Source organism: Scatophagus argus, chromosome 22 (genome assembly GCF_020382885.2).
Source record: "Scatophagus argus isolate fScaArg1 chromosome 22, fScaArg1.pri, whole genome shotgun sequence".
NCBI classification, from domain to species: Eukaryota; Metazoa; Chordata; class Actinopteri; family Scatophagidae; genus Scatophagus; species Scatophagus argus.
Window position 1 is genome coordinate 16,887,034 of NC_058514.1, and position 13,660 is coordinate 16,900,693.

Here is a 13,660-nt window from a genome sequence, read left to right on the forward strand (position 1 = left end):
GAAGAGGAAAACATCAAACACTATTTAAACACAGTTTAAACTTTCTTATCGATATCTGGTTTTAGGAGCTCTCCCTTAAAGCCATTAAAAATGACTCTCTCTTAAAGCGCTGCTTCACTTTGCAACTATTCCCTTAATATAAAACAGCACATTGCTATTTCTGTAATTTCTGTACATTTTTTATTTCTTTTCCTTAGTAATTATCAGTAATGTAGTTCAGATGGAAAAAAAAAAAACTAATGATGTGATTTAATGTTGTGCTGCTTGCTGATTTATGTGGTGTTCCGCCATGTTGTGCTGTGCCATGAGTGGAAAATGTGACTCGGGAGCCACGGACCAGCACACTGACTCCATCCCGAGAATCATGTCTCTAGCATTACCAACAGCAGCGGCAATCATTTTAGGAGTCACAGGGGACCAAGCTGGTCACTACGTTCCTAATAGTTAAATGTAAGAAACAAAAAATGGCGTTAAAAGGTTCTACATTGATAGGATCCCTTAGCAAAAAGCAGTATACTTGAAGTTGATTTTATTAAGTATGCTTGAATATAACTATAAGTATAGCAAGTATACTACGGACCATGTATTTGTAGTGTACTTGAAAGTATACTAATTAAATAATTCTTCGAACTAAATTGGAACATTTTTAAGTTTATCAAAGTATACTTTAAGTACACCTAATAAGGTCCTTTTAAGTGTACAAAAGTAGCTCTAGTCCACATTTTAGTTTACTGAAGTATACTTAAAGTCTACCACATGTACACTCATCTATATACAACTAGTGTACTACTTACATACTTCTAGTCCACACTTTAGTCTATTGAAGTACACTTAAAGTATAACACAAGTACACTCTTCTATATACCGCCATTGTACGAGGTAAAAAAAAACTGAAACTGTTTATGCAAATGTTTCTCTGCTTTTGTGTATGTTCTTAAGGTACATAAAGATAATGCAATTGAGCACACATACTATTTACTGTAATCTTTTAAACTCCAGCACTATGTGAAGTTTATAACAGGAGTAATACCTCAAAGCAAATGTGTGTGGTGAAAAACATTTTTATTCTGCTAAATTAAATGTAAGCGTGAGTCGATGACTTGACCTTATTCTGTACTTGGATCAAGATATACTAATTATTAGTACTTTGTGACAGAAAGAAGTAAAAAGTATACTACAGTACAAGTATAACCTTTAGTATTAAAGTATAAGTGTAAGTATTAATGTACCTAGTCTTAGACTTTTCTTTATACTTATGAGTATAAGTCAAGTATACTTCACTATACTATTCTTAAGTATATAAAATATAGTAAATATAGTAAATATATTCTGCTTCAGTTTTAGTATAAAATAAGTATACTTGTAGTACACTTGAATAAACTACTTTTTGCTAAGGGATTGAAATATTATACTCATACAGGCATCACATATTAGACACATTCAAGTGTTAGCATAACAAATAGTCTGGTCAAATAAAAACTTGAAGCATGGGGAAAAACGGAAAAAATAAGTACCGCCACAAGTACCAGTCTGTCAGATAATCTCAAGCTACGTTCCACAGCAGCCTAAGCACACGCAGATGGGTCGTTCCTGTGTGTTTGAAAAGCCTGTCCCCTGCCCCAGAAAGGCAAACTGTTTTATCAAGGCAAATACATTCTGTTGGTTTTTGCCTGTTCCCTCGAGATATACTGTGTGGTTTGGTGCAAACATTAAAAACAAATATAAAGACAACAAGTCCAAACAACCTTTGTTTAATTAAACTACTATTATTCCTTTTCATCTGTTTTAATGTTATGATGTAAAAAAAAGATTCAAATAAAAGCATAATAATGCAGTACAATCCAGTCACTGTCCAACAACATAATGTATCATAGCTTTGAAAATACCTGGGCTGACTCAACACCTCTGAGAGTCTCAAAAGTAAATAAAACATTGTGAGCTTTGCAAGATTTATAGCAGGGCTGCTCTTCATGAGAATTTGCCAACCAGGTAGTGTGAGTTTTATTTTGTGTTTTAAAATCTCTGCCTCTGAGACTCCTGCCATCACCCCAATACAGTAGAGGTGAATGTTTTTTCTTCTTTTTTTGTGGTGCTCACAGCCTAACATGGCCTTTGAGAAACAGAAGTGATTTATTTTTCTTCTCATCCTGGATGCAAAAAAAACTGACAGAAGGCCATCAAAGATGCAGAACTGAGGATTTGAGGGTCATAATCCTCTGTTCCTGCTTTACAGCTCTGGGTAGGCTTAAAAATAAGACCTGAGTCTGGACTATAATTGACTTTAGAATCTTTTGAGATTAAATCCCAGTCCGAGCTGCAAAGCCCTGTTTTTGCTTTATTTCATCCAATCATCAATTGCCCTTTATCTCTCCAGGTATTGCATTTTGCATATATACACACAAATCAGCCACAACATTAAAACTACTGACAGGCAAAATAAATAAAATTAATCATATCTTTACAGTCATGTCACACACCACCCACCTAAACATTGCAGAGCAACCCCCACTCCCACCCACCCCCTCCACCACCACCACCAACCCAGAGTCCCCAGATCCCCCAGATCCCCACCTGATCAAGAATCTGTGGGATGCACCAGAATAAACAGAATCCAATCTCCCAGCATTAAGGGCCCCCCATTGTTTCTACTGGGCAGCACTTCTGGGTATTCTCATGAATTAAGGCATCCTCTGCTGCCCCATGTCTTCAGGGAATAAGCATTCAGCGACCAAACATTGTTTAACAGGACACAATAACTGTACCAACCAAATGCTGTGAGCTTAACCTAAAGGAAAAAACAATACTACTGTGTCAGGAGTACAGAAGCAGAAAGAAAAAGTTAAATAGCTGAACAAGCCCATCAAGGTGCAGAAGGGCTCTGGAGACCTACAACTGGGTGTCAGCTGGGTGTACTGGTTTTCTCTAGACAAACCACTGGGTCAATATCTATGCTCCTCTGCAGAAATCAATAGCACAACAGCACATGCCCTTGGCAGTAACAACCTTCACACCAAAGTAGTTGAAGAACTGTGGATGATCCTGAAGTGAAAAAGAAATATTTCAAATAGGACTGTAAAATCAATATATAAATATATATCAATAATGGCTCATCCGTACTTTTTCCATATTTATCAATATTGATAATATTTAACAATATTTAACAATGTAACAGTGTTTTTTTTTTATCTGCCTTATATTTTTATCTTATATATTTATATCTGCCCTTATATTACAAAATAATATAAGCAAGTCTTGGCCCATATTTTCATATTAAATGTAGTCACTGGGATACCTTTTCAGATACTGAAAAACTTAATCTTACATCTACTGATTACAATTACACAGATAAAGTGAATAGCAGCATAGTGGTCACACAGCACGCTAAAAATGGAATATTTATACAGTATCATAACAGAAACAGAATCAAAGTCACTTTAATATTATCTAGGGCTAAACAATTAATTAAAACATTACTGAAATCACAATATGGGGAAGTGCAATACCAAACTCACAGGAGCTGTATTTTTTTGATAAAGATAAACGTCCCATTATAAATGAAGCATTGCAGTGCTATAGCCTACAAATCAGAATACATAGGCAGAATGGTTGTGTGGTACAGGAAAATGAATCATGACTCATGTTGCAATCATGGTATCTGTCAAAATAATATTTAATGCAATATTCACTTTTTTTTGCAAATTCAGTCAATCCTAATTTAAATAGGTGTACATAAGGTACAAATGATCAATACGTATGGAAAACATTACATTCATTTTAGATGATCTATCCATCTATCTATCTGTCTATCTTATTATATTATGCACTGTCTACTGAAACTGCTAGTTCTCATACTATTACAACTAGTGCTACTACAACTAATACTGGAGCTTATTCCTCTGCTGCAGTTGTGTTGGCTTTGTGTAATGCTATTCTGAGGCTTTTGAAAGCTTGGGAAAGAAAGATCTTTTGTTTATGTTATTAGTGCATATAGCAATACTAAATGCCTTTGTTTGAATCTGTAACAACTTGAAATAGATATTTGTGATGTAGTATGGTTCATGTGAATGCTTGTCATTGATCACACACAGACCTGTACCCTGCAACCTTGTGATGAAGTTTTGAAGTCAGTTTTAAATACTCCGTTAAACACACAGCACTAGACAATATGAATTAAGAGGGTGTTTAATCTCATATGAGAGCACCACCACTCCACCACTTACAATGTTTAACAGCCATCCACCAGTCGAACATGCATGTTAGAAGAAATGAGGCAGAGCACTGTGGGACATGCATGTTGGCCAGTGTTCAGCATAAGCCATGTTAAGCATAAGCCATTTTGAAGCTCTGTATGAATGCAGTGCAGCTTTCTCTTCTGTCCAACTTGACAATAAGCTCATGTGGTTATCCAACATTTGGCATGTTAATTCTCTGGTCCAGGTGTGTCTGAGTGTGTGGCAGCCCTCACTTCACACATCTGCATTCAAACTACACCGCTTTGAATCTCATTGATCAGCACATGATATTGTTAAACAGTCTTAATCAGTTACATCTGCAGACACCTGTGAGACAACTCATGCCACAGACTGTTTTATCATTTGTCTTGTGAAACTTGGTACTGAGTGGTGGCACTGTGCTGACACGCTGCTGTGTCACAAATAAGTGATGATTGCACAGAAAAACTGCAAATGATGGGATGAAACACATATGAATCATGATTCATATCCTCCGTGTTTCTGATTCAAATCGCAAATCCCCAATATTCCTTTCGCTGTCGTTGAGAACCGAGCCTCGTCGTAGACACTTTTCTCCACTGCTGCAAACAGAACATTTAGACCAACTTATTAAGTTAATGTGGTTAATGTTAGCATTTTTAAAGAAGAAAAACAGGAGCCCAGGAGCCAGACAGCAGGAAAGAGGCACAATGCTCGCACCGCATTTAGTGTGCATGAGGGACGATTGGCACGGCTGCCTCCAGCTGTGAGGTAAAAAGTAATGAGAGCAATTAGGACTGTGAAGGATTCAAACTGCACGTTGGAGCTTGAATCGTCATCTCATTTTTAACTGGATTATTGCCTCAGAGAAACACAGGAAACAGTATGTCGGGCTACAAGAATACATAAGCTCAGTCTTATGACCACCTAACGACAAACCTCGGCTGGAAATGATGAAAGGAGGGCAGAGCAGTTTGCTTTTCTGATCGCTGCTCTACGTCGACCTGCATTTGGTTCACTGCTGTCCAGTGTGAGCAACACGGTGCTTTTTAAGGGCTTTCATATCAAACATTTTCAGTGTGGGTCACAGACAGTTAGCACAACCTTGTAGCTATGGCGGACACAGCTGAACCAGAATTTGAGGATCCTCTGTGTCCACTGTTTTGGGAACATTATAGTGAATGTCAAACTTGCGAACTCATCTGAAAGGGCATCACCCAAACGTGAACAGGTACAAGGAAAAAAACAAAAGTGGAGCGCAACTCCGGCTCCCCATTGCATTGAAGCACTCTCTCACTAATTTCAATTTCATTTTCAATTTATTTATATCGCACCTTATACATTCAAAATTGTCTCTAGATGCTTTACAGAGACCCAGAGCCTGAACCCCCGAGCAAGCAGACAGTGGCAAGGAAAAACTCCCTTTTAACAGGAAGAAACCTTGAGCAGGACCCGACTCACAAGGGAGAACTATCCTGCTGATAGTCGGCTGGGTGAAGGGGGGGAAGAAGAGGTAGACAGGACAGAGAGGATGAAAGAGAGAGAGAAACATACATGTAATAATCATCATAAATTACAAGGACAGGCATGACAGGTTGTTATAATTGGAAGTCTGAAGACTATCATTTCAGACCAGGCCAAAGCAATAACAAACGACATATGTTTGTATAGCAGAAGGGACGCCACCATATTGTATTGTCGAGAACACAAGTTTAAAGACACGTCGAAATTAAGTGAGATAGATAGATAGATAGATAGATAGATTGATTGATTGATAGATAGATAGATACACTTTATTGATCCCAGGCTGGTAAAGTTTCCTCTGCAACTGATACAAGCTCTCTATAAACAAGTTCAGGCTTAAGTTGCCCATGACTTCTCCATGCTAATGCAATGAATCAAAGTACAATGAGGTACCGTTGCTGAAAGCGGCTAAGGTGAAACCAAGTACATAACAGTTCAAGTAAAGGTTATTTAGTAAATTCCGCACTTTAATGTAAATTTGTTATATTTTGCATTTATTAAGAGAGAACACCGATTTTTATTTAATTTAAAGAAAATCTTTTTAATTAGTAGCTCACGGCTTCTTGCGGAGCCAGTTTGTTCGGTAAACCAGTGTTTTATTTCCCTTCATCCTACTGTAGCAAAAACATACCGAACAATGACTTCAAAAAACTGGAGTACGTCACTAACGGTGATTTTTGTGTGCCGTCACACTCCTAGTGTTCCTCTGTTGCTAAACTCTCATGGTGCTGAGTGCTCATATACAGGCTTTACGGCGGGTGGATGAGGACCTGCATACTCCAATTACAAAGTTAACTTTATTTTATTTATTTTTGGCCGCTAATACGGTGAAATCCCACTGCAAAAAGATTTGAAACAAAAAAAAAAGTTACGACAGTATCTGCAGTATAGTCACCCACTTCTGCTAAAATGGACCACAAGCGTTCTTAAATGTCACATTGAAAACAGTTTGGTTCTTTGGGCTGGTTTTGAGCTTCTCTGTAAAACCTCATTCACGGCTTTGTCACATTTCGAGAGGGAAACAATCTTGCCGTTTAGTAGCAACGCTAACTAGCGAGGGGAGAGGAGACAGCACACCACTGATTCAGCTGATACAACTCATACTACACACAGAAGCCTCTGAAACACTGACCACCCACTGCACACTGAGGATGGAATAACACTGTTCCACTTGGTTTGAATATCAGGGGTTATTTTTGGTTTCTCTTCTGAGTGGGTATGGGATGTTAACATTTTAATGGTACTACTTTTACTGATAGTGTTCATCAACCAACTACAACAGTATTGTTTTGAATAAATCTTATCACCAATTATAACTGAAATGTTAAAAGAAATGTCAGTTTTTCCATTTGAGCTCGGATCAGGGCACCATGGACAGAACATCACAGACTGTAGAGCTGAGATGGAATTTATGAATAACCCAAACTTTATTCATTTATTTTACTAATCCCTTATTTTATGGACAGGTCAGCAGACTGATATAACGCTGATTTACATGACAGTTTATGTAAAACGGTGGAATTTGGAATGGAAATCCCAGATTGATTGTATAGGTGTTTAACAGTCTGTCAACGTTAAGACAACTGGAGACAAACTGGATTATGATATAACATTTTAATAAATCACAATCAGATCTATCGTCTGCTTTTCGGGCAGGGAGCAGGTTCCATAGGGGAACCATCAGCTGGCTAATGGTGACTTTCAATTATTATGTAAAATTTAGTTAACTGCAGGGTCTGGACTGCCAGCATATATATCATACCTGAGTTGAATGAGCAAGGAGCTAGACAGATGAAAAATGTGAATTTCTCCGCCTGTCTGTGTCTTTATGTTGGGGGAAATTGCTTGTGTTTCTACTCTTACATGTGAAAGACTTGTTGCACTTGTGGATAACGAGCTGCACGTCTGCATCAACTCAAGTGTAACCAGTATTCAGCAATCTGTGGACCCCCTTCCTCTACTGATGCAAAGGGTTCATTCTAAGACACAACAGTTCTTGTTTTTATGGTAATCGCACACTAATGAAAACATACTTCTAAATACGACATTTTATTTCTGCCCATAATTCCTATACACTGGTTCTTTAAAGAGAATTTAACACCCTCCTTTAGTTTAAAGCTTTGCTTGACAAAGACCACGTTTCTATTGTACAATGTCATGTACATTGTACAACTCCGTTATCATTATCTACAGTTCCAATATTTCTAGTATTAATGCTGCTGCTATGCATCCCCACCCCCCTCTCCCCCTCTCTCCTTGTCTGTCTGTCTGTCTGTCTGTCTATCTCTCCTTCTCTCTTGCTCTCCCCCTCTCTCTCAACCCAACCGGTCAAGGCAGATGGCCGCCCATCTTGAGCCGGGGTCTGCTCCGAGGTTTCTGCCTTCTAAAAGGCAGTTTTTCCTCACCACTGTCGCCGAGTGCTTGCTCAAGGGGGAATGTTGGGCTCTCTGTATTACAGTTTAATTAAAGAGTTTGGTCTAGACCTGCTCTAATTGGAAAGTATCATGAGATAACTTTTGTTATGAATTGGCACTATATAAATAAACTGAATTGAAATTGAATTAATTCATCGCTTTCAGTTGATGCGTCTCTATTTACGGACCACAGTTTCGTGAAATCGTCAAAAATGTTGAGTGCTACATCTAAATATCTTGCTCAGATTCATGACCTAGAAAAAAAAAAACAAAAAAACATAATTTACATTTCCGACACATTTCATTTTATTTTTTAGCGGTGTGATATGTGGGACAGATAATCCCAGGATGAAAGACTCGCAGTCTCTCAATGAAAAGCACATCCGAGAGCGCGTCAGTTCAGAGAATGTGCTTTTCATTGGCATGGGTGTGTGGACAGGTTCTTATTGTACCTGTATCCACCACACTTCACTGCTTCACATCCTTCCAGCTGCTGTCATACTGTGTTTCTGCTCGTGGTTTTATTTCAGCTTCCCCCCGCTGGCTCTGAAACAAACAGGGTGGCTGCGAGTTCCAGCTCTGTAAAACTCAAACTGAGCCACTACATCCGTGCTGTTTGTCCAAATTAAAACAGCATGGTCACTCAAAAAGTGGCTAATTTCTAATAGTTTTTGAACACTTCTACCATTTCACCAGATTCCGAATTAAGTGAAGTCCCTTCATTATTTGATTTTTATAGCTAATGACAGATATGAAACTACTGATTAAAAGGTCTTTGAGAGCACGTATCATGAGAAACACTAACTGATAACTAACTAAATGCTTGCTGTATGGGGAAAAGGAGCTCTGTAACAACAATATATGGTTAAAACCTCTCATTTAGATTTTCAGAGACTTTTTTAAAAGGACCATGTGGGGATGAAACTGTCAATGAAAATTAACCAGCAGCAATTTTGATAGTTGATCCAGCGTTCAAATCATTTTGAAGCAAAAATGTCAACCGTCCTCTGGTAGTAGCTTCTACTTCTTAAATGTTTCTCTGTTTTATACCATAGTAAATATCTGTTTATATTTTCTGTTTAACAGCCATGTATGAGCGATTAAACGGCTTCAACTAATGAAACAGAATATTGTTACTGTCATTTTATTCACTTTCCGTGACCCACACTGTTGTGCCAGTGTTAATTGTTGGTAGTCATTGATAAATTAGTCATTATATTAACTTAGTAATCAAAAAGAAGTGGCAGATGATAACTGGTAGGTTCAGCCCTAATAGCCTGACACAGCTTCTGCCTTCTCAGAAAACAAACGCTGATTACAGAGCTGAGCTGAATCATTGAGCTTTAGTTGTTTCTAACTGCGCTTACTTACACGCTGAAAGCTGAACTCAGTAGACTCGAGAGAGAATTCCAGAGGATTTGGATTGGAGCAGATTATCTAAGATGCCTACAAAGCCTTAGATATGTCCTAAAATCTGTAACACGAGTCACATTAAGCTCAATAACAACACGTGTAATCATATCTCTCTTCAAATACATGAATAGATTAAAGTCAGGTGATCAGAATGCATAGACAGTAACGTGACATGAGTGCACTGCCTCTTGTTTGAAATGAAATGACCCGAGTGCCCTGATGAGAATCCGTTGTTGCAATAAATCCAGTGAGGGACATGTTATCACCCAGTTCCAATTAACTCCAGTAAATCACTAGTTTATCATCTTTTCTTTGGTGTAGTAGAACTGGATCAGCATACAGTATGAAGGACAACATATGAAGTCTGGGAAGATTATTATCAATGATTTTTCTTTCTGTGTATTTTTTTTTTCTCCCCAAGAAGACAGACGCAGAACTGTTCACATTTCTACATGTTGCACATCACCAGATCCAGTATCCATATCGAGCCATTACACCGGGGTGCATTACCTGAAATGTGGCTGTTTCACGCCGCGGGGCGTGAACGCAGAAATCAATGAAACAGTGAACAGAACAGGCTTGTTTGCTGTTCCGCCATACATCCCCTGAGAGTAGGCCTCCACACTCATTACTGAAGATAAACAGACATAGTGTTGATGCGAAATTGTCTAGAGGTTATTGACTCATTAGATCTCGGTGTCTAAGTTCAAATGTTTAGGTGATCTCACTCGCCATGGTTAGAAATACAGGTAAGAATGCAAAAAAAAAAAAAAAAAAAAAAAAAAAATTAATAATCCAATGATAAAGAGAAGTAAAAGCTGGTTTACACTTGTACATGTACCTCCAAACTACCTCAAAATGTACTGTCACGATGGCTATCAATCATCTGATGACAGCAACAGGTTAAATACAGTGACATTACTGAAAACACATGGTGAATTCTGACCCAGTACACAAGAGAATACGATCACCAATTGGTCAAAAACTGTAAATGTTACCAAGTTACAGTTTCACCAGTGTGATCATTTGTTGCTTTTCATATAGTTATAAAATGGTTCCATTTGGGAACGCCGACCATCACAAAACAGACACGATGAAGACAATCGGTCAACTAATCCAAAGTCAGGAAGTGACTCATTAAAGTCTTAAACATTCACTGATATCAGCTTCGTCAAACGTCAAATGTCTCAAATGTCTTCATTTCCTACAACAGTTAAGTCAGTCTCTGGACGCCTGAAGACATCACCATAGACACTCAAACTGTGGTGATATTTTTCGGAACAAATTATTGATAAACAACTGACAAAATAATATCAATAATGAAAATAATCATATTCTTGCTATAGCTATATTGTATCAATACTATATATAGTAGCATATTATTTTTCAAATTCTGAGAGCAGAGGCTTAACTGAACAAATAATGAAATCATCAACAGTTGCTTCCCTGTGTTGTCCTTCAGTTGTATGTCCAGTCCATCCACAGCTCTGGACCATCAGGTGGAAGCAATGGAGCCATTATTACTTAAATAAACCAAATCAGAACAAATCAAATGGTGTCCATGCATCTTCAGATTTGGTGATTTTATTTTTATCTTTAATTCTTATATCTTTATATTTGAGAATGATTATCTTCTGAGATACAACATATCTCCTCCCCATTGTGTCCACAAAATCCACCAAACTGTATGGAAAAAAAAAACTGAACACAAAACTGAAAACAAATTTTGATTTTCAAAAGATTCAAAAGAAAAACTAGGAGAATTCTTTACAAAAGTAAGCTGAGTGCAACTAAAGCTGGTTTGGTCTTTTAGTTTTAGTGCGACTTAGAAACTCTTTATACTAACGTTAACAATAGCCCTGTATTTATATGAATGAAACGTGGTACACTCTTTAATTTACTCTGTCTTACTATTCAACTGCTGGCTGAAAGGCGCGGGTAAAGAGCACATTTGAAACGGTCCAGCTAATGGTAGCATTGCCGCTGTTGTCCCCCCCTGTGTGCAACTGTTGCCTCTCGGCTCGCTTTCATCTTACGGCTGTTGATGCATCCGCGTGCTCACCGACAACACGCGCGAGAACAAGAAAGAGGCAAGGATTAGCAATGAGACACACTTAAAAAGACAACGAGAACAACACTGTCCACGCTGTCTTTCTAAAAACGAGGACAGTCAGAATGCGGCAGCTGGGAAAACTCTTGAGGACAACCGTCCGCTGTTAATCCTCTGCCCTTCTGTATTTAGTGTTGTTTGAGGAAAATTAAACGTTCTGTAGGTTTGGATGATACAAAAGCCTAAATGTGCTGCGTTGCTGCCTGCACTCCATCTTCATTAACACACACAAAGAGGCCTGCGTGGAAATTAAAGCACAGTTACTTTTTAAGGTTGTGATAATAACCTAAAAGCACGCAAGTCGTGCCAAAAATATCGCGGGGAGGGGAAGGCGACTCAAAGCAAGTAAAATGCGGCTGGGAAGGTAAGGTCGCCGTGTTAGTGAATAACGTGAATAACGGCAGGTCCACTCACCTGATGCAGAGGCTTCAAAGTAGAGCTTTTAAGACACCCCCATCAAATAAATCCTCGGTAATAAGCACACGGTGCCGCTTCACAACGACTGTCTATAGGTCGGTGATAACAGTTCTTGCGCAAAACGAGACGGTGTTCCGCCGCTCACTTGTTCCATGTAGTGAGAGCTTGATGGGGATGTTGAGCCGTTCGGGCTGCATCAGCTGCCACCCAGCAGCAACAGCTTAGCCGGTAAATTTCCTTCCGGACAAAGATAAAGACTTGAATTTCAGACAGGTCTGTGGATGCGTCGCCACACAACAACGTCAGTGTCAGTAATAGCACAGGGTGCTGGATTACTGTGACCAGCAGGCAACGACACACTGTCGGAGGGGGGGAATACAGGACAGCGCCGGCCTCGACAGCAGGAACACAAGAGCCGCTCGTTGCTCCACTTCAGCTCGGTTAGTTAAAACATCTTCCGAGTGTCGAAGAGAATATATGTCAGTTCCACAGAGATACTCCACTGTCGCCCAGGTCCTGTTGGTGTCTGAGTTTCGGCCTCAACACAGCAGCTCTTTCTTCCTGACAAGCAGCCAGCGGCCAATCACAGCGCTGCATTCAGAGAGGAGACGGGGGTATAAGAAGGAGTGGATCAGAACGGACGGGAGTCCGAACAGGACCACCATTGGTGGACTGAGTGCCTCAGCAGTCTGAGACAGGGCTGCATTAACCCACGAGCCTTCTATTAAGGTTAAAAAGAGGTTTGAGTCCCAGTTCAGTTTGGTCTTAGTTGACTTTCAGGGCACTGATTTAAGACTGTGCGCCATGGGTTCGTTAAATCAGCTGAAATATTCAAAGTATGAAAATGACTTGGCTTTCTAAAGAAGAAGAAGAATCACTTTTTTGACAGTATATATATTTTTACATACACACACTGAATTCATCTTCTTAGTTGAACACACACATGCAACAAGGGGGCAAGTCGTGGATCAGCGGTTAGGGTATCGGACCCGTAACCAGTGGATCGCTGGTTCGATTCCCCGTACCGGTGTCCATGGCTGAGGTACCCTTGAGCAAGGTACCTAACCCCCACTGCTCCCCGGGCGCTGCACGTGGTCGCCCACTGCCCCGGGTTTGCTGTGTGTGTGTGCACGTCACTTGGGTGGGTTAAATGCAGAGCACGAATTTCACTGGAGTGAGTTCCCTCCAATGACAAAATATGTCACTTTCACTTTCACACCCAGCAAATTACATGCAGTGAAACACACACAGGAGCAGTGGGCAGCATCAAGCACCTTGGGGGGTTAAGTGCCTTGCTCAAGGGCACATCAGCCAACTAATGGGGGGGGTATTTTTCACATTAATCACTCCACCACACCAAAATTTTTCCTGCCCGTCTGGTGGGGGAATCGAACCGGTGACCCTCCGATCACAAGCCGCTTCTCCAACCTCTGAACTCGCAGCTCAATTTGACTTTAACACCAATCATTTGCTAAATCAACAAATGTTAATGCAATAATAATAATAATAATAACAGTAGTTTTTGGGGGTACGCTGCTTCTATCCTCTGCTGTCTCTCTGTGCTGGAATTT

General features: G+C 39.5%; 1 protein-coding gene across 1 annotated transcript in view; it reads right to left on the reverse strand.

The window, feature by feature from the left end:
* large1 (LARGE xylosyl- and glucuronyltransferase 1) overlaps positions 1-12,680 on the reverse strand; it is an 89,910-nt gene extending 77,230 nt beyond the window's left edge. The window contains exon 1 of the mRNA XM_046378531.1: positions 12,087-12,680. The gene's annotated coding sequence lies outside the window, so the exon portion shown is untranslated. The remainder of the gene's footprint in view (positions 1-12,086) is intronic.
* Positions 12,681-13,660: the final 980 nt, after the last annotated feature.